The 22,211-nt window shown below is 44.2% G+C and overlaps 1 long non-coding RNA gene across 1 annotated transcript in view; it reads left to right on the forward strand.

Moving 5' to 3' along the window:
* Positions 1-22,211, forward strand: part of LOC147725105 (uncharacterized) — a 149,713-nt gene that overhangs the window by 76,674 nt on the left and 50,828 nt on the right. Inside the window, exon 2 of the long non-coding RNA XR_015310126.1 lies at positions 20,013-20,066. This is a non-coding gene — a long non-coding RNA (uncharacterized LOC147725105). The remainder of the gene's footprint in view (positions 1-20,012; positions 20,067-22,211) is intronic.

Here is a 22,211-nt window from a genome sequence, read left to right on the forward strand (position 1 = left end):
CTCCTTACTAGCAACTTTCTTGCTAGAGGAGCTACGGAGACCTTTTTTTGGGGCCATCTTCTTCAGAGCAGGTCAGACAGCAGGCCGCAGTTGCACGAATTGTAGAGTTGTCTGAGGCCAGACGTGACGTCGCGTAACGTTATGCTGCACACACACACCGCTGCAGGACTTCTTCCTGGCACTGGTGGTTCTCTTGAGTCTTGTGCACCTAAAAGCATTGGAAGACCGAGGAACATCAGTTCAGTTATACACCCCAAAAAAATCGAAAAAAATCAGAAAAATAAGCACAATCCCATGCCCTCCATGATGCTTAAATTCAAGACACCCCACAGAAAGACTAGGCACATGCAACACTCACTAGTCACTACCCCTGGTGAAAAGGGCACAACAACAGGCCAAAAAAACGAAAATCACAGAAAAATCAGCACAATCCCAAGCCATCAAGCCCCTCCATGATGTTTAAATTCAAGACAACCCACAGAAAGACTAGGCACATGCACCACTCACTACCCCATGGTGAAAAGGCCACAACAGGCCAAAAAAACGAAAATCGCAGAAAAATCAGCACAATCCCAAGCCATCCAGCCCCTCCATGATGTTTAAAATTCAAGACACTCCACAGAAAGACTAGGCCCATGCACCACTCACTACCCCTGGGCATAATGGATGAAAGCTAGGCAAAATGGGTGCAGGCCTGAGAACACTGCCTGCATTCAAAATGGCCCCCTCCATCACAGCACATGGCCAGGGCCTGTAGCAGCACTCAAAATGGCCCCCAACCACATGGCCTGTCTACAACAGGCCCAAAAAACGAAAATCACAGAAAAATCAGCACAATCCCATGCCATCCAGCCCCTCCATGATGTTTAAATTCAAGACAACACACAGAAAGACTAGGCACATGCACCACTCACTACCCCTGGGCATAATGGATGAAAGCTAGGCAAAATGGGTGCAGGCCAGAGAACACTGCCTGCATTCAAAATGGCCCCCTCCATCACAGCACATGGCCAGGGCCTGTAGCAGCACTCAAAATGGCCCCCAACCACATGGCCTGTCCACAACAGGCCAAAAAAACAAAAATCACAGAAAAATCAGCACAATCCCATGCCATCCAGCCCCTCCATGATGTTTAAATTCAAGACAACCCACAGAAAGACTAGGCACATGCACCACTCACTACCCCCTGGTGAAAAGGCCACAACAGGCCAAAAAAACGAAAATCACAGAAAAATCAGCACAATCCCATGCCATCCAGCCCCTCCATGATGTTTAAATTCAAGACAACCCACAGAAAGACTAGGCACATGCACCACTCACTACCCCTGGGCATAATGGATGAAAGCTAGGCAAAATGGGTGCAGGCCTGAGAACACTGCCTGCATTCAAAATGGCCCCCTCCATCACAGCACATGGCCAGGGCCTGTAGCAGCACTCAAAATGGCCCCCAACCACATGGCCTGTCCACAACAGGCCAAAAAAACGAAAATCACAGAAAAATCAGCACAATCCCATGCCATCCAGCCCCTCCATGATGTTTAAATTCAAGACAACCCACAGAAATACTAGGCACATGCACCACTCACTACCCCTGGGCATAATGGATGAAAGCTAGGCAAAATGGGTGCAGGCCTGAGAACACTGACTGCATTCAAAATGGCCCCCTCCATCACAGCACATGGCCAGGGCCTGTAGCAGCACTTAAAATGGCCCCCAACCACATGGCCTGTCCACAACAGGCCGAAAAAACGAAAATCACAGAAAAATCAGCACAATCCCATGCCATCCAGCCCCTCCATGATGTTTAAATTCAAGACAACCCACGGAAAGACTAGGCACATGCACCACTCACTACCCCTGGGCATAATGGATGAAAGCTAGGCAAAATGGGTGCAGGCCTGAGAACACTGCCTGCATTCAAAATGGCCCCCTCCATCACAGCACATGGCCAGGGCCTGTAGCAGCACTCAAAATGGCCCCCAACCACATGGCCTGTCCACAACAGGCCAAAAAAACGAAAATCACAGAAAAATCAGCACAATCCCAAGCCATCGAGCCCCTCCATGATGTTTAAATTCAAGACAACCCACAGAAAGACTAGGCCTATGCACTACTCACTACCCCTGGTGAAAATGCCACAACAGGCCAAAAAAACGAAAATCACAGAAAAATCTGCACAATCCCAAGCCACCCAGCCCCTCCATGATGTTTAAATTCAAGACAGCCCACAGAAAGACTAGGCCCATGCACTACTCACTACCCCTGGGCATAATGGATGAAAGCTAGGCAAAATGGGTGCAGGCCTGAGAACACTGCCTGCATTCAAAATGGCCCCCTCCATCACAGCACATGGCCAGGGCCTGTAGCAGCACTCAAAATGGCCCCCAACCACATGGCCTGTCCACAACAGGCCAAAAAAACGAAAATCACAGAAAAATCAGCACAATCCCAAGCCATCGAGCCCCTCCATGATGTTTAAATTCAAGACAACCCACAGAAAGACTAGGCCTATGCACTACTCACTACCCCTGGTGAAAATGCCACAACAGGCCAAAAAAACGAAAATCACAGAAAAATCTGCACAATCCCAAGCCACCCAGCCCCTCCATGATGTTTAAATTCAAGACAGCCCACAGAAAGACTAGGCCCATGCACTACTCACTACCCCTGGCCATAATGGATGAAAGCTAGGCAAAATGGGTGCAGGCCTGAGAACACTGCCTGCATTCAAAATGGCCCCCTCCCTCCCAGCACATGGCCAGGGCCTGTAGCAGCACTCAAAATGGCCCCCAACCACATGGCCTGTCCCCATTGAACACCCCCAAAAAATCGAAAAACACAGAAAAATCAGCACAATCCCAAGCCATCCAGCCCCTCCATGATGTTTAAATTCAAGACAACCCACAGAAAGACTAGGCCCATGCACTACTCACTACCCATGGTGAAAATGCCACAACAGGCCAAAAAAACGAAAATCACAGAAAAATCAGCACAATCCCAAGCCATCCAGCCCCTCCATGATGTTTAAATTCAAAACACCCCACAGAAAGACTCAGTCCACCCACCACTGAGTACCCCTGGGCAAAAGGCCCCAAAACAGCCCAAAAATCGAAAATTCCAAAATTGTAGTTGCAGCAACTATAATGCCCCAAACAAACTTACTTGTGAAATTTCTAATCCAAAAGTGATCCAAAGAAAGTCAAAAAGGCCTCAAATCCAAATATCCAGCAGCATCCACAAAAAGTAATCCTTCCAGCTCCAGATCCAAATGAAAAGTGACCAGGAGATGGACAAAGCACTGGGAGGAGCCTGCTGGACAGGAACAGGAAGTTGAAGACTGTGAGGCACTTCCTTCCTCCCACCCCCCCTCCCCAAAATGGACTCCTCGCAAAAAAAGTGTAGGCAAATGTCAACCTGAGGAGTTATTCAGATAAAAATCATCATTTCCAGAAGGTTTATGCTGCTTGCTGGTGGATTTCTTGTGCAGAATTGCAAATTTTCTATTTTCGCGAGTGCAAGATTGTTGCTGCACGCCGCATCTATAAGCTCGCAATTGCGAAGTACCGCGATACGTGATCACGGCGTACTCGCGTTGACAAACTCTCGCTGTGCAAGTTGGCAAGGCGCGATGACGTAATCGCGCTCGCCAAATTCCCGCGGGATCTCGCAGCAAGATCCAAAATGGCGCAGCACTCGCAAAATATCGAGAAAAACAACGCTGAATGACGGTAAGTAAACGCCACGCGCCGCAAAATTGTATCACCAAGAAAAAAAAATCCGCTGCGTGCGGATTTTGCGGGAAATTCGCGAATCTCGCGGATTGCGAATTTACCAAAAATCCGCAAAATTCGCGAGCGGAACGGATTTTCCGCCCATGCTTAGTCAGATGTATTTTACCCTCCCGCGGCTAAGCGGCCACAAAAAGGTATAACCCCCAACTGGTATAACTCCACTTGTAGAAGAGCTAAGACCGCACTTGTCACCTCTATTAAAAATAAGGCTAGCAAGTCAATAGTCCAGACCTTGAGAGCTAATTACACATGCGTAATGAAGTATGCAAGAGAGGAATGGAACCATGATAATTGAACTGACTTATCTAACGCCCTCGCAACTAGAGACCTACGAAGATTCTGGTCCATTGTAAACAATGGCTCAGCAGAGCCAGCTGCAGCTGTGGAGGCTAACATAGCCGAAGGTGTTTGGGAAGGACACTTTCACACCCTCTACACATCAGGACCTGCCATTCCGCAGGGAGTTTTAGGGGAGATGCCGTCAAATCAGACATGTCAATTGGATACCATTGACTTCACGATAAAGGAGGTCGAAAATGCTATATCCATATTGGCAATTGGGAAGGCCCCGGGGCTGGACAAGCTACCGGGGGATCTTTTTAAACATCAACCCGCAATTTTGGCCCCATACCTCCTAGTCATATACAGCACAGTCCTGAGAGGGACCCCAGTTCCTGGTACTTGGCAGGGCGCAGAGATTGTCCCTATATTTAAAAAGTGTTCACCTCTGCTCCCAGTCAACTACAGGGCGATCAGTTTGATCGACGTCCCGCAAAAGATCTTCGGAAGACTAATACTGGACCGTCTTCAGTACTGGATGGAGGAAAATTCCATACTAAGCCCATATCAGGTAGGGTTCAGAAACAAACTATCCACTATGGACCAGATACTTCGGTTGCATATGTTATTTTGGAAGTCGGTTAACTCTGAGGGGGGCAGTCTTTATACCGTGTTCGTAGATTTACGAGCAGCTTTTGATTTGGTCCCAAGACATAAGCTTTGGGTTGTTCTTGCCGAATTGGGCGTCCCACACCATTTGTTGCACATTCTAATACGCCTACATCAGGACAATTTCGCACGGGTTAGGTGTGGAAGAAACAGCCAACTTTCAGCAAAATTCTCTGTTGACAGGGGGGTGAGACAGGGTTGTGTGCTAGCACCTACCCTGTTTTGCCTTTATGTCAATGGGGTAATTTCCTACCTAAATGGTATAAATCACACCGACGCGCCCAAGCTCTCTGGCAGCAGGGTGCCGGCGATAATGTTCGCAGATGACACCCTGCTGCTTTCAAAATCCCCAATGGGAATGCAGAGGGTTTGGATGGCTTTGTGGAATTTTGTGTGGATAGGGGGTTGGAAATCAACGCCACGAAAACCAAATTTATGATTTTCAACCCCCCTGCACGGACTAGACCTAACCCGTGCATTGGAACAATAAGGCTGGAAAGAGTTCACATTTTTGAATATTTAGGGAGAACTCTTAACGAAAATATGACGTGGGCCCCTCACCAAATAAAGTCCCAACTCAGGCAATCCCAGCTCATAGGAGGCATCCTAAAACTCTCTAATAGCTCCACAATAAAACCTATTCGACCTGTAGTGGAGATTTATACAACAAGAGGGAGAGGGGCTGTCTGCTATGGGGGTGAGCTCTGGGGGCACGCCTGTTGTTCAACGATTGTTGTCACAGAAAATAAATTCCTAAGGCAACGGTTGATGCTCCCTAGTAGCTCCCCCTTGCTACCCATTAGACTGGATATGGGCATTAGACCGATTGATGAGGTTGTGGGCTTGAAGCCTTTAATGTTTTGGAGGAGATTATGGAGTACCCCGGAGCTTTCTGTTTACAGACAGGAACTATTAGAGATTTTAAATACAACTTTTATGGGGAAAATTCCCTGACTAGCTTACATTAAAGATGAATTCATCAAATTGGGCATCTCGGAAATGTGGTTTAAACCTGAAACTGCCAGCCCGAGAACCTCACGAAAAAGTCTGTCTAAACTTTTTATGAAAGTAGATTAACAGTCTCGATATCTAGCACCCACAGTGGCACTTTAACAGACTCTTTTTTAAAGGTGAAGGATTTTTACCACTTTGAAACTGTCCTAGATGTTATCTTCCCGGCTTTTACAAAAAAGTTGTATTTGCAGGGGAGGTACGGCACACTACCAATTAGAGCTTTCACATGCAATTGGCGGCCAGCTACTTCGAAAAACTGTCCCAATTGCAGTTGTGATATTGAGAGTGAAGTACATATTATGTTCTTTTGCCCTGCATATCGGAGAGCGAGAAGGTACTGGTTGGTGCCCTTATGTAAAAACATGCGAATCACACATTGTATGCAAGCCTTACGCATACTTAAAACGAATTTGTCATCTGTAGTTGTTTTTGCCGTTGCTAAATATCTGGCGGCGGTGTGGCTAAAACGTAGGGGAGTGCTGAACGTTATTCAAAACTGTTAATGCACATGCACTTTATAAAAATATCTATTTAATTGTTTTTTGTAAACACCATGGACTGTTTGGTAATTCCTGTCCTGCAGATCTTTGATAGCTGAAACTGATACTGTTTTTAATGTTTTTATGAATTGACAAATGTGGTTTTTAAGATGGTATACTTGTCTATTATGGCATGTACTGCCGAAATAAAGAAATAAAAAATATATATATATATTAATTTTAATGTATTGGTATTTATTAATAATAGTTTTGTAAATTGATTTTAATATGTTATTCTTTTGATAAAAAATTATTTAATTGATAAGTATCTTAATATAACCCCTACGCTATCCAACGCTTTCCCTACTGTTGCACTCACTGGAGTTGGAAGAGTAATTTTTACCCCTATGCTATCCAGCGTTTTCCCTACTGTTGCACTCTCTGGAGTGGGAACAGTCATTTTTACCCCTAAGCTATCCAACGCTTTCCCTACTGTTGCACTCTCTGCAGTGGGAATAGTAATTGTTACCCCTACGCCATCCAACGCTTTCCCTACTGTTGCACTCACTTAAGTGGGAATAGTAATTGTTACCCCTACGCTATCCAGCGCTTTCCCTACTGTTGTACTCACTGGAGAGGGAATAGTAATTTTTACCCCTATGCATCCAAAGCTTTCCCTACTGTTGCACTCACTGGAGTGGGAATAGTAATTTTTACCCCTACGCTATCCAACGCTTTCCCTACTGTTGCAATATGTGGCGTAAGTATACTTATATTAATTTATATGTAGATGTTTAATTAATTTTTCCATTATACGTATTAGTTATTATTCTTTAAATATGTTTTAATATTGATAATTTTTTACATGATATGTATTTTCTACTTATTTTTACATTATTTTTAAAACATTTAAAAAAACAATATTTTTAACATGAATATTTTTGTACTTACATTTATGTAGCTAGGACTTCAATATTTTTGACTTCGATATTTCTGTGTCGATATGTTTGTAGGTCGATTTTCTGTCTGTTGATATTTTGTCAGACATTCGTCTTAGAGCAGTGCTGCACTGGTTCTGCCAGTGCAGCCAAAGGACACCAATTGATGTGGGAGATATAGCCTCAACTGTCCACAACACATGTGGTACTGTGGTGTCTACCAGTTGACTGTACAGTTAAAGATTGACATATAATTGTATCCCCTTGTTTACTGTCACCATTGTAGACACTATGCACTGCCATCTATATCCACTCACTATCCTTCCCATGGCTGAACACATTGAACAATATTGACTCCAACACTCAATGCAAACTATGTGTGATTAAAGTAACACACATCACCTGCTCCTGGTACATACTTTCAGATCAGACAGGTATCAGTTCAGGAATGGCAATAGTAGCCAAGAATAGACTCAATTGATGAATGTGAGACATGTGTCTATTTAATGGCGACATGTCTCTCTTTACAGTTGACAAATCATCTCCTGCATAGCATTGGCACTCACCAGAATGACAAATAGTGGGTAAATAACAGAGGGCATCACAGCTGTATGTGCAGCTCAGTGTCTGCCATTACCAATCCCTACTTGCATGTCTGCATCACAATGTCATATTTATTTATTTATAAAGTTTTATATAGCTCGAACTTGATCCAAGAGGGTATCAGAGCGCTTTACATTTAGAATTGTTGCGTTACAGGTTACATCAGATACAAAAGCGTAGAAGGAACAGTCCACATAAACAATGTTACCGTACTTCGAAGGCGGGAGGGGAGGAAGGAGTGATCGTGGGAAGACGAGGAAGAACAATGCCCAATGTCTGGCTGGGTAGGTGACGGTCAAGGGGGAAAACAAGGGCCAGACTCCTCATTAGCTGTCAAGCAGCTCCACTGGTCATCAGCCATGTTGCTCCGGTCTCAGTGTTCAGGAAAAGCCAATTTTAGTTTTATTTGATATGCGAAGGTTATGAAGCGCTATCTAGACCCAGAGGTATCACCCAGACCAGATTGGAAATTAGTGTTGGGCTATCCCTTGTCATGAGGCTTAACTAATCATCATCATCATCATCATAATAACTTTATTTTGGCCAGTATGGCCATAAAAGTACATTGGAAAAAAGTGCAGCTTTTACAATCAAGAGAAATTAAAAAAAGAAAAAAACAATGAAGATTCCAATTTACAGGTGCAAAGATATAAACACTGTAAGAATACAATATTTCCAAATAGGGAGAAAGGCCATTAGTAGCAGCCATCTGGGAAAAGGTTATAAAAATATGTGTTAAAAATATAAATTAATATGTGAACATTAAAATTGAATTAGAAAAATATTATAAAAACATCCCAAGCATAAAACGCCCAACCAGTAGATAGTGTACGATAAGGATAAGATAAGGAAGTCCATTCATCATTTGCCCTCATTTTAGGCAGAATACATTTGGGGGGTGGGGGGGGTTTAAAGAAACTACAGATAAAGCCCTCTTCGTTAGCACATTGCCATAAATAAAAGTCTACATACAGGTTATAAGTTCACAGAAACTTCAGCTAGCAGATACCTTCTCTTGGACCACATTGCAAATAGAAATTTCGATATTACAGCAACAGTAACTGGGTCAGTATCTGATTTTAAAATTCTGAAGGTTTGTCTATAATTACTGATGCCCATATTTTTACAAAATTGGATCACCCATCTTGTTCTGGGACTCCTATATACTGGACAGAAGACCACATGTATAGCAGTTTCTTCCTCCACTGAACACCCAGGGCGGAGGCGGCCTACCCCGCCTTCCCACTTGTTTGTGCGAGCGTTGAGTGGGAGGGTCCCGTACCTAAATTGTAGATAGAGCTTTCTAGGTAATACTGGTTGCATAGTGTTGATAGCTTCTTCGAATTTGTATTGGCACTTATAGTTCAAGAATTCATAAGTTTAATATGAGGCATCAATTGTCTGCACAATACGTCTCAAACTGTAGTCTTTCAAGGCAGGTGCTAAGGTTTTTTTGGGGATTTCAGGGCATGCAGTTTCATGTTTAGACCAAAGATCTCCCATCCCCAATGATCTCGCCGTGTCCCTTACAAATGCCAACCAAGGGATTTTACCTGCCCTCATAATGGACAGCACAGCTTTTAAGTCGTCCCTATAGTGGGCCAATTCTGGAGTGCTCCAGGAGCATCGCCAATATAACAGTGGGCGCGATGAGCTCAAATCTGCTATTGGATGAATACCCAGGTCCATTCTAAGCGGGGTGGTAGGTGTATTCTTAGGTAAACCTAGAATCTGCTCATAAAATTATTTTCAGTAACTCTGAGGGCACTGACCTGACGGTGCCCCCACAACTCTGCCCCGTATATAGCTGATCCCCTACCTTGTATTTTATAAATTTCTGCTGGGGGGCTTATGATCTTTGAGGTCGAGGTTTTATAAAGCTTTAGGATTCTACCGGTGGCCTGAGTCAGTTTTAGGTTAGCCTTAATAATTTGGGAGGACCTCCCCATTTTATCATTTAGAGAGAGTCCCAAATAATCAAAAACAGAGACTCTCTCGTGGTCTTCCATCCAATGTGGGATGAGGGCAATTGGTGATGTTTGCATTGAATACCACATATTTGGTCTTTGAAATATTAACCATCAGACTCCTCCTTTTATAGAACTGACCAAATTCCTCTAGGATACGCTGCATCCCCATAGGTGATTTCGAGAGGATCAGGGTATCGTCCGCAAACATTAATGCAGGGATTTTGTGTTCTGCCTGTTTGGAGGGATATATATCTTTGACAGGAAGGAGATCTTTGATTAGCCCGTTGAGAAAGAGGGAGAAAAGGGTCGGCGCAAGCACACACCCATGTCTCACCCCCTTCTCAATAGGGAAAGGAGAGGTCAAATTGCCATTCTTACCAAACCTCACTCTGGCGTAGGTCCCTACATGAAGACGCCTAAACTGGTGGTATAGATATGAAGGAACTCGCATGTCCAGCAATATGCCCCACAATTGTTCGCGATCAACCATGTCGAAGGCTGATTTCAAACCAGCAAACGTGAGGAACAGACTTCCACCCTCCCAGACTATTTGTTTCCAATGGATCAGTTGTAACCTAAACAGCTGATCAATGGTCGAGGTTTTGCTTCTGAAACCCGCCTGGAGGGGGGTCAAAATGTTGACTTCCACCATCCACTCGTTTAGCCTAACTAGTAACACTCTAACATAGATTTTTTGGGATACGTCTATCAGACGTATTGGTCTGTAGTTTACAGGATCATTTGGGGACCCCTTTTTGTATATTGGGATGATTTCGGCCCCAGACCTAGTGGCTGGGTGCAGCATCCCGTTTAAAATTGCATTAAAAAGGATTTGAAAATATGGGGCCCACACTGCCTGTTCAGTTCTATAGAGGTCCCCGGGGATTCTATCTAACCCAGGGGCTTTGTTTGGTAGAGTCCTCGCGATTGCAGTGGAGGCCTCGGTCAGAGTACAGACAGGTTGGTCTACAGGGACAGTTATGAAAAAAGTTTCAGTAATATTGTCATTGAATATAGTTGCTTAAAGTGAAGACGCCAAGCGTCCACAGAAATGTTGGGCTCTATAGCGGACTTACACTCGGCACGTCCCGAGTGGATCAAGTTCCAAAATCCTCTAAAGTCTTTTTGGTATAAGGCACTTTTTATTGCCTGCCATCTTTCCAATTCCCATTCTGCCTTTGCACTTAGAATCGTCTTTTTAAAAATAGACCTTTTTTCCTTAATAATGGCGCCATCGCCCTTTTTTAGGGATATCAAGAGCACCTTTTTGGCATCTCTACAGTTCATATTGAACCAGGGACTTTTGCCCCTTGGTCGGTTACTCTTCATTAATTTATTAGTGTAAAAAAATGATGCCAGTGATGTAACAAGTTCCTGGTGGAGGGTTGCTAGCTTTGTATTAAACATCTCACAAGTTCAAAAGTTGGCAATAAGGTTTATATTTTCCAGCGTGGAAATGACACATTGATAGATTTTACTTATTGTTTCTTGGGACTGGAATACAGCACCCCAACGGATGCGTCTGCCTCCGCCGACCACTATTAAATTATCCTGGTCCACGATTCTGGGACTAATATGTCCAGACACAGAACCAGAGGGTTGTGGTCACTTTCTGGCCGGGGGAGGACACAGAACTTTAGAGCCGTATACCAAATTTCAGTATGTAAAAAAATATAATCTATAGTGGATTCATGGCCTGGGTAATTGTAGGTAAAGTGGCCCGGATTATTGTCAGCAAACCTGCCATTGCAGGCCCTCTATAAGTATGTGAGAGTTAGGGAGGTCAATTGGAGGATCAAGGGGGTCATCCCCTTATTGGATAAACATTTGCTGCAGGGATCGATAGGATTGCATATTCCTCAGACAGGATTGATAACGGTAGCCCATTTAGGGGCTCGAAGTGGCAATTAAAATCGCCACCTATGATGTAGAGTTCTTCCCCTGAGAGTAATTCCAACAGGGCTGCCAAGTTATCCAACGTTGGAGAAGTATACCCATACTTTACCGGTCTAGAGTATAAATTAATTATAGCTAGGTTGGATAGATCGGCCTTCGAGATAAGAATACATTGGATGTCCTGCGTATGAGTATCAAGGCACTTTACTGTAAACCCCAGATGGGATGCAACTCAAATGCATAGACCCCCAGATAGTCTACCTCTTGTCCCCTTCACTGCTGGCACATTGTTTGTTGTGAATCCAACTCTATGTGGCATTTTTAGGGCCCAGGTTTCCTGGAAAAGGCATATTTCATGTTAGTCTATGAGGTTGCCCCAATCTGAGTGCTCTAGTTTGCCCCAGAGTCCTGCTATATTCCAAGACATAACCCTCATGCCCTTAATGGTTCCTTCCACTCCACCCTCAGGTGTAGGGGCTGTTTTTTGCCCTGGAGGGATAGCTACAATCTCCATATGGTCACATGAGGAGTCGGTGAGCCGGTGGTGTATACCCTCCTCCATAGCTGATGGGCTGTTAGAGTTGGATCCATCCACCAAATGACGAGCATCCCCAGGTACACTGGAGTAGCTTGTGTGAACAGCCCCTTTACGCATATTTACATTCCCATCCCTGGTTGGGTGGCCCGAGGACTTAACCGCTATACCCGGGATAGGAGCAATAGGGTGGTTATGGGTAGTGGGCAGAGGTCCCTGAAAAGGCTCCAGTCAGTCAACCATATCCAGGATGCTATATCTATTACTTAAAGGAATGTTAGATACAGGATTAAAGCCATCCAGCCCCAGCGCATTGGTTCTAATTCCCCTATAGTGTCGCCCTTCTGCAAATCTATCCTGATGCCCCAGTCGCTCGCCTTGTGCAGAGGTAGTATAGAAGTTTTTGAGATCCAGGGCCTGTATAGAGGAGTTAGGGGTAGACTGTGAACCCTTACAGATATTGGGGGCCACCCACCTATCTCCAAAGTTGGCTATTATACAGTCCACTTGTATATCCTTCTTCCTCCTACCAACCCAGTTGACTCTGCATGCAAACAAGATTTTACTCTGTATATTTAGGGAAAGGGGCCTATGAATATTTAGCCAATGGTTGGTTTTATTTTTCAATTCAATATAAGATTCTTGCCTACCCTTGGCTAGCTTAGGGACACCGGCCAATACAACCACATATGGTACTGACTTCAAAGGTAAGTCAATAGGAGATAAAGTATTCACATAATTATCAGAGCCATTCAAACCACCCTGTGCCCTTAGTCCAGAGTCCATTTCCTTGGATTGGGGTGGTTCAATTCCTCCCCTCGAAGGAGTACTGTCTCCCGTAGGCATTCTTCCATTGCCAGTCATTCCACTTGCTGCGTTGTTTCCATCCCCTTTCTTTACAGTAGACCAAGGTTACCCTCTGATGCCTTGGGTCATGACTCCTGTGAAGAACCCACAAGCAGAAGCCCAGCAGGCCTGCAACCATGGCCCGTGCTGCCAAGTTCTATCATTAAGTGGACAATTGGTGTATTAAAATCCAGCTTCCGGAGCCTTGGCGTATCTGGGGCAGATTGTTCTACTCGCCACATATGGTGTGTAAAATAAATTTGGGTTGCTGAGTTTTGCACAATATATGTGTCAGGGCAGATGTGCCATGGGGAGTAGATAATCGGGATCAGAAAAGGCCGGGCATAGGGGAGGACGAAGATGAGGAGCCGCAGCAACCTGGACCATCAGTTACTGCAACACAGCGGAGGGACAACATCATTAATAACTTATTTTCAGAACTGTGATGTTTAACATGCTATCAAACCATGATGAAAGATAACACAATACTCATCTATCTGTAAATATATTTCTGAGCACTATCACTGTGTATGCATCTTATTTCCATACTCACATTAAGCAAATAAACATTCACACTTTGACCTACTACTAATTGTAACAAAGATAATGTATTTAGCATTTTATAACAAACAGCATTGAGCATCATCAAGTACAATTGAACCTGTAGCAGATAGTCCTCCATGGACAGCTATAAATACCATGGTGTGGTAAAGTACATAATGTGCAATGACTGTGTGTGTGTGTCTTCTGATGCTAGCTATGTGTACAGCCTCATACAAGTGGACGGAAGTTATGTTATGTTATGTTAAAATCAATTTATAAAGCGCTCGTACGCCCGTGGGCTTCATGGCGCTATAGGAAGTGTGAAGAATCCGAACAACATAACACTAAGCTAACAATGGCTAATGGTAGGCTTGAGAAAACAACCAGGTTTTTAGTCCCTTGCGGAAAGTGAGCAAATCCTTACTCTGCCTAATCGGTAAGGGGATGGAGTTCCAAAGTGAAGCTGCTAGATGGCGAAAGCAGCAGCCACCCTGTCGCTTCCTTTTAGTTTAGTCTGCCCTGTTCCCATGATGCACTGGGCCAGGGACAGACTGATTTGCATATAGCCAGGTTCTGAGCTGGGATGGGGCAGTGAGATAAATAACGGTGATGGATCAAGCCCTGATCTTTGGACTGGGTAAGAGTGGTCTGCTTAATTCAGACACTCTGTTCATCACCACCCCCTTTTCTAAATCGTTTTTGGCCACTATAGGTGTGGCAGGGTATACTCAGACATGAGTCCCTTTCTCACTGCTCCATCAGGATTCAAGCAAGCCGGGCCGAAGACGGCTGAAATGCCAGAAACCGGTCCCCGGTAGCTTGTCTCCTTTCTGGTGAAGAATTGGCTTGGTAGTTTAGTCTGCCCTGTTCCCATGATGCACTGGGCCAGGGACAGACTGATTTGCATATAGCCAGGTTCTGAGCTGGGATGGGGCAGTGAGATAAATAACGGTGATGGATCAAGCCCTGATCTTTGGACTGGGTAAGAGTGGTCTGCTTAATTCAGACACTCTGTTCATCACCACCCCCTTTTCTAAATCGTTTTTGGCCACTATAGGTGTGGCAGGGTATACTCAGACATGAGTCCCTTTCTCACTGCTCCATCAGGATTCAAGCAAGCCGGGCCGAAGACGGCTGAAATGCCAGAAACCGGTCCCCGGTAGCTTGTCTCCTTTCTGGTGAAGAATTGGCTTGGTAGTTTAGTCTGCCCTGTTCCCATGATGCACTGGGCCAGGGACAGACTGATTTGCATATAGCCAGGTTCTGAGCTGGGATGGGGCAGTGAGATAAATAACGGTGATGGATCAAGCCCTGATCTTTGGACTGGGTAAGAGTGGTCTGCTTAATTCAGACACTCTGTTCATCACCACCCCCTTTTCTAAATCGTTTTTGGCCACTATAGGTGTGGCAGGGTATACTCAGACATGAGTCCCTTTCTCACTGCTCCATCAGGATTCAAGCAAGCCGGGCCGAAGACGGCTGAAATGCCAGAAACCGGTCCCCGGTTGCTTGTCTCCTTTCTGGTGAAGAATTGGCTTGGTAGTTTAGTCTGCCCTGTTCCCATGATGCACTGGGCCAGGGACAGACTGATTTGCATATAGCCAGGTTCTGAGCTGGGATGGGGCAGTGAGATAAATAACGGTGATGGATCAAGCCCTGATCTTTGGACTGGGTAAGAGTGGTCTGCTTAATTCAGACACTCTGTTCATCACCACCCCCTTTTCTAAATCCTTTTAAAGCGAGGCACCTCCAATAAGGATTTTTGAGCAGAGCACAGGCTTCTAGTGGGAGTATATTTAGAAACCAGACTGCGAATAAAGGCAGGGCCTTTATCTTGTGTGGCCTTGAAGGTGATACAGCCGGCTTTAAAGGCTATGCGTTGGGAAATCGGAAGCCAGTGTAGCTTTTCTAGTCCTGGTTTAATAGAAGACCATTTTGGCTGTTGTAAAATGAGTCTAGCCGCCTGATTCTGGACTAGTTGAAGTCTCTTTGACAGGCCCACTGGAAGTCCCAGGTAGACGCTGTTAGAATAGTCCAGGCGGGACATGACCAAGGCAATAGTGACCTGGATTAAGGCAGACTGAGTGAGTAAGTGAGCAATTTTTTTTATTTTCCTCATTTGGAAAAAGCTTGCGGAAACCACGGCACCCACCTGGGTTTTTAAGGACAGGTCCGTATGGAGCGTGATACCTAGGCTCTTTACAGCAGTGGACCTTACAGGAGGAATGCCCAGGTCTGCTGGCCAGTAGTTGACACTCCAGCTGGATAAACTGTTCCCGGGCAAAAGTAGTTCTGTTTTGCCCGGGTTAAGCTTCAGATGGTTTTCGTTCATCCAGCATTGGATGTGTCTCATGGTGTTCTGAAATTCGGACACAGCATCAGGGATGTTCAGTTGGAATAATAGCTGTAAATCGTCCGCATAGTTGAACACTGTGACTTTAAATTTCTTAAGGGAATGAAGAAGAGGGCGGAGATAAAGATTAAACAATAAGGGGGATAATGACGACCCCTGCGGGACTCCGCAGGTGGATGTATGCCTAGTGCCTGTAAAGCTGCCAAGTTGAATTGCCTGAGTCCGGCCCTCGATAAAGGAAGTGATCCAGCTCAGCGCTGGTCCTCTCAGGCCAGCCTGTTCGACACGGTTGAGCAAGATGTCATAGTCAACCGTGTCGAACGCAGCCGAGAGGTCAAGCAACACCAAGGCTTGGTGTGTATCGGCATCCGCATTGGCTCTAAGGTTGTCTTGAAGCGCCAGGATCACCGCCTCTGTTGAGTGACCTGGGCGGAACCCCGCTTGATTAGGCTCCAAGTAGTTGGTGGTCTCGATGAAATTAGAGACACTCTTAGCAACATGAGCCTCCAATACCTTTGAGAGGTAGGGCAGCAGGGAGATAGGTCGATAGTTTGTAAGATCCGAGGGATCCTTCCCTTGTTTTTTTACCAGCGGTATAAGGAGGGCTTTTTTAAAATCTGTGGGGACTCTGCCTTGTCTGAGGGATTCATTGAGAATTGGCAGGAGTGCCTGTGGGAGAGATAGGCCTAATTCTCTAAAGATGGAAGGGGGGCAAATATCATTAGGTGACCCTGATTTGATCCGTTGAAGGAGTTCCGACAATTGTTTGGGATCAATCGGAGGAATGTGGTCTAAAATCTCTGGATTCTTGTATGCGTCCTCAATGGTGTTGCTGGCAGGGTGTAGTGGTATACTTTGTTTGATTGTAATGATTTTATTGATGAAATAGTTATTCAAATCATCACATAAAGCTTGAGAATGTGCGATAGGTAGTGACGTACGCTCATCGTTACAGAGGTCGTTCACTATTCTAAAGATGTCTTTAGTTTGATTCTGAGATTTCAGAATTATGCCTGAAAAATAATCGGTCTTCCTCTTAAGAATGGTTTTTTGGTAGAGACGTCGGCTAAGGCAATAGACCTCTTTGTCTTGTGGAAGATAATTTCTGCGCCAAATTCTCTCTTTTTGCCTAACCTCTAGTTTAAGTTGTTTGAGGTCCGCAGAGAACCAGGAAGCATATTCCACTCATTGTACAATGACTTTGAAGCATTCTACATAGTATGTGAATTGGAAAATACTCCAAAAACTACATCGGCAAAGATAATCACATGTCAAATCCATTAGGTGATCTCATATCACAGAGACATATTCAACATACCATACGTTGCCAGTGCAAAAGTAATGCAAATGCACACCCACTGCTATGCACAAGCAACACTGCCTTGATGCAGAGTGTTGGTATGGTGGTATTTACGTAGCCTTACTGTCAGCAATGTATAGGAAGTCACACCAAGGCATGCATGTTGATCTACCATAGCACAATCACCATAATCGAGGATTATGTTGGCCACACATGATCACACTGTCACTTTCCTGTGGGATATGGCCCTTGGATATGAAAATGCAAATACTCAAACAATCAAATGACACCATCCATACACCCCCTTCCATGTGTTTGCTGCCAATCGCTGCAAACTCTTAAATTCTACTACAGCCTTATGCCTACACCGTGAGAAATGGTGATGTTTGGCCGTAGGCTGAGGAGTTGTAGATGTGGGTGCACTGAACCCAATGGCAGTGGTAGCCTCATACATCCACGGGGAATCTAATAAAAAGCCATTGGGTGCTATGAGTGACTTAGCACACAGGGCAGCTCTGTTAAGGTACTCTATTGTACTACCACAGTGTTTCAGGGCTATGCATAGTATAATCCATGAACGGGATTAACCCAGACAAAGGTTTGCTGAAAAACACAAATAATAAACAAATGCAGACTGTAAACAGGTCAACTCCACTATTCACATCCCAACACTGCAATCCCTGAATATTATTGCATGCATTGCACACCCTGTACACCAAATAAAAAACACTTTTGATCTATTGCGTCAAAACGGAATGAGGATACACCATTATATGGGATATTTTTCTGCCAGCACGTAAGCTTAAAAAAACGATTCCCAGCCAAAGAGTGATAAAACCAGATTGTCCCTTATCAGACCTTTTATGAAATTGACACATTGCCTGGTAGCATCAAAAACAATACGCATAGGCTGAAAATAAGATGGAAGCTGGTGCTTTGTGTCGGCTGTACCTTTTGTGTTCCTTGAGTCCTTTTTGCATTCATTTGTCGTATATTGTTGTGTACTGTTCTGTGTGCTGTTGGGTATTTGTCATTCTTTGGGTATATTAGTTATAGGGATAATAGTGTATTTTGACTTTGTAGTGTGTTGATTTGATTATTTTGGCTGGGATCATGCCAGTGAAGAGTTGTTGTCACCCCATAAATAAGGAGGTGTTTGAGACTCTGCTTTGGCTGGTCTGCCATTACCTGCCTGCCTTGCTAGACAGTGGTGGATGCGTAATGCAGGGCTACTCCATGAAGGTCAAGAAATTGCGATGGAAATCTATACGCCAACAGATGTTGAGACTGTACGGAGTGGACCGTGACACCCACCAACTTAAACATCTCTGGGCCAGCAGTAAGTCAGAGTTTCTGGACTATATGGGCATAGATATTGATGAAGCAACTTGTAAGTACCCATGGTTTGTCTGCATCCTATGTGACTCATGTACACATTGATGATGTGTGGTAACATCAAGTATGGCTCGCATGACTTTTGTTTCAAATTAGCCGTACCCCATGCAAAAGCTGGAAATGCTGTGGCTTTATGGCTGGCACAATCTGTGCACCAGTGCTATCTGTGACATTGAGTGGGCCACACATGTATTCAAGTCCCTGTAGGTGATGTAGATTGGTTCCAGGGAAGCATTGAGCTGATGTACATGCAAATAGTTTGTCCAAACTAATATTATGATGTCAGATCAGGAAGATCAGCTCTGCTCCAAAGCTGCTTATTTCACAACATACATTTGGCAGGCCCAGTTCTGATGGGCCATTACAGAACATATGTTACACATAAAGGGGCTTATTTACAAGGCTCTTGTACTGCTGGCATGTCACTTCCTACAATGTCAAAAATGATGCACTGGCTGCGCTAGAAACTTGCAAAGAAGCCCCATAGTGATGTGCTCCTCCTTGGCAAACCTCCACTGAGTTGTCAAGCATAACTGAGGCCTGCCATGGCCTACACTGCTTAGCTGATCTCTGAATGTTGCAATACACATTCCACTGATCTTGAACAGCATTACTTATGTACTAGGTTTAGTTCCTTTATGTTGACTATGCCAATGCTGTGATTAGCATTGGCTTGACAGACTACATACTTCTGACTGCAAAGCAAATCACACATGCTGCATTTGCATGGCCTCATGTTGGAGTTTTTGAGGCCGAACCAGTGGAGCTATCCTTACATATGAAACTGACATGGTACATGCTGCTAGTATGATAGGCCCAATGTCTTTTAGATGTGAGCCCACTCATGATGCTGCATCTAAGGGTATGCTAGCCTGAATGAGACACATCTCAACCTATACCATATATGTGAACGTTCAAATATGTAATTTTTAACTGAGAAATTCCTGAGACACATGTGAACAATATCATGCACAAAGCAACACTGACATATACAGTACTCACCTAAATTAGAGAACAAGTACACATGAAGTTGTACCTAGCATACTCATTTCCTGGTGTCAGCATTTAGGAGGGCCTCCACAGAACATACTGAGTATGGTATGAAAATTATGTAGGTGCAGAGCAACATCAAAGTCAGCTGCCATAGTTAAATTTTATAGTGATGAATTTCATAACCTGGTTCTGCAAATTGGCCAACCGGTGCATGTTTTAGTTCTTCATATGTATATTCTTCTCAGCCAGACTGATGTGTATCATTTAGGCATGTCAACTGTGTCATTTGAACACTTAAAAGCTGAAGAGGTACATAGCCAATAGCCCTGCATATGTACTGTGCTTTTCTTTGCATATCAAAGAAGTGTAGAAAGGTTACTAATGTGATTTACATGTTATGTCTTGTAGATGCACCCCACATGCGTGCTCAGGTGGAGAACTTCAATGACCCCAGCTTCACTGGTGAGTCCCTCCATCAATGCTAATGTGATGTCAGATGCTGCTGGATTTGCCAGATTTAACCTGCATCCCTGTTTTTGAAGGAGATAAATAGGTTACATGGTGCATGTCTATCAGCCTTTGACTAATGTCAAGGCGAACACCTTGCCAATCTGGGATGGGCCACATGATAGTGGATCCATGACAGCAGTGGCATATAATGCAAATATATGTGATAGTGGATTCAGATCACATTGTAGGATGCAAAAGGCTGCATAATATACAGTGAAGATGAAATGTGTACCATTTCATGGATACTGAAGAGATTTGTTCCCAAGCATACATGGTAGTAACATAGTCATATCTAAAGGTGCCAATGGTGTTGCAATTGCATTGTGTTACTTTTGACCTGCCTTTGCAAATAGAGATGAGGACATATGATAAGAAAAATAATAGGTAGGTGTATGGTCACTCTAAGCTGCTAGATTAATTTAAGCTGTAGGGGCTGCTACCTTAGATGTAGTATAAATTATCATATTTTAAGATGCTGATACCTGCTCCTAGTCACACTTTATTGTCATTCATCCTCATTGTGTCAACAGACAACATGACTGCTGAGGAGCTGAGGCAAACCACCTTTGACCGGCCGCCAAGGCACACAGGGCCATGTGTTCCAGGGGCAGGGCAAGTTGTCAAGCTTTCCACTGTGACCACCAACTATCACCAAGGGTAGCTCTGCCAAACATGGGCAATCCGCGACAGTTACCTCCCAGCCAGCCATACCCAGCACCTTCACTAGCAGCCCATCTATACCACCTGAACACACACCTCAGGCCACAGGAGGGCCCATAAAGTTTGCGATGGACATCCGAAAGAACATATTGGACCAAAAATTATGAATGGCAGTCCTGTAAAACAAATGGACCAGGTGTTATCCATGCTGCAAAAAAATATTCAGCCAATGGCCAGATTAAAGTGCACAAAGCCACAGGGACCCTTTCTGCTCTTACCCCACATATTTTAGCTTTTTATTGCTTAGTTTAGGTTAGAGTAGTTACAGTGTAGGGATAGTGGTTTTAGAGGGCTTTTAGGGGTGGGTTAGATTGTTAGTGGGTAGGGGTACTTTGAGTATTTAGCATGAGACCAGTTGAATTTAATGCTTGCAACCTCGAGTAAGCACCTGCTAGTTGTCACACAAACTGTGATTACAAACTATTTTACACTCTCACTGCCTAGAATTATCCTGGACTCCAAAAAACACATGTTCCTTTGGCAAGTAGTTGGTGTAGTTGCCTCACAGAATGGCCAATTGTCAACCTGGTCCTGACTCCAAGAGAAAGACAACACACAGGTAGTTCTAAGGGCATTTCTTTACATGTGCAAATGATGAAGGTGCTCACAAGTTAAGGTTGCTGGACAGCAACCCTAAATGACGTTTAGAGCAGTGGACATAAAGGCATAGTCTATGTGGGGAAAATGTCATGGGACATGTTGAGGAGAGGAGTGCTCAGTCAGGACAGGCCACATTGACAGTCAACAATTGGTGAAGGTCAGCATGGCAAAGTCAAAATAAGCACAGTCACAGCAGATGTTTTCTGGCATGTTATTCAGCACAGGGCTAAGGAGAAACTGTGAATGTGGCACAGATGCATGCTACCGCAGACTTCTTTGTTGGAAATAGGTACGGTCCACATCTTTCTCCTTTGAGGTGTGCAGTATCTCCTGTGAAAGTGAAGTTGTACATGTGGCAGCCGAGAAAGGCACACACACACCAGGGGCAGATGATGTGGATCCTGTGCCTGCAGCAGCATTCAGTTCAGTTTGTAAACTTTATTTCGATTCAAAAGCAGAATCATAAAAGTATAAAGAGATTAAAATAAACATTACACATTACACAAATAATTTAAAAAGACCATACAGTTATGTTGACATCCATAAATATATTATATATCCAGAAGTTGATTTGCAATACATTTAGGATACATATAAGTTAAAAAATCACATATATTAAAAGAGATTTTGTAAAGTGCATGTCTTACACACTAGTCTCATAGATCAAGGAATATTCCATAAAGATAGTCAATATCGATTTCTGATGGTGAGCGCCAGTCTAATAAAACTAAGCACAGCACTTCATATGGCTGGAGTTGATAGTGAGAGTAAATGTTC

This window comes from Lissotriton vulgaris, chromosome 4_1 (genome assembly GCF_964263255.1).
Source record: "Lissotriton vulgaris chromosome 4_1, aLisVul1.2, whole genome shotgun sequence".
In the NCBI taxonomy this organism is placed as follows: domain Eukaryota; kingdom Metazoa; phylum Chordata; class Amphibia; order Caudata; family Salamandridae; genus Lissotriton; species Lissotriton vulgaris.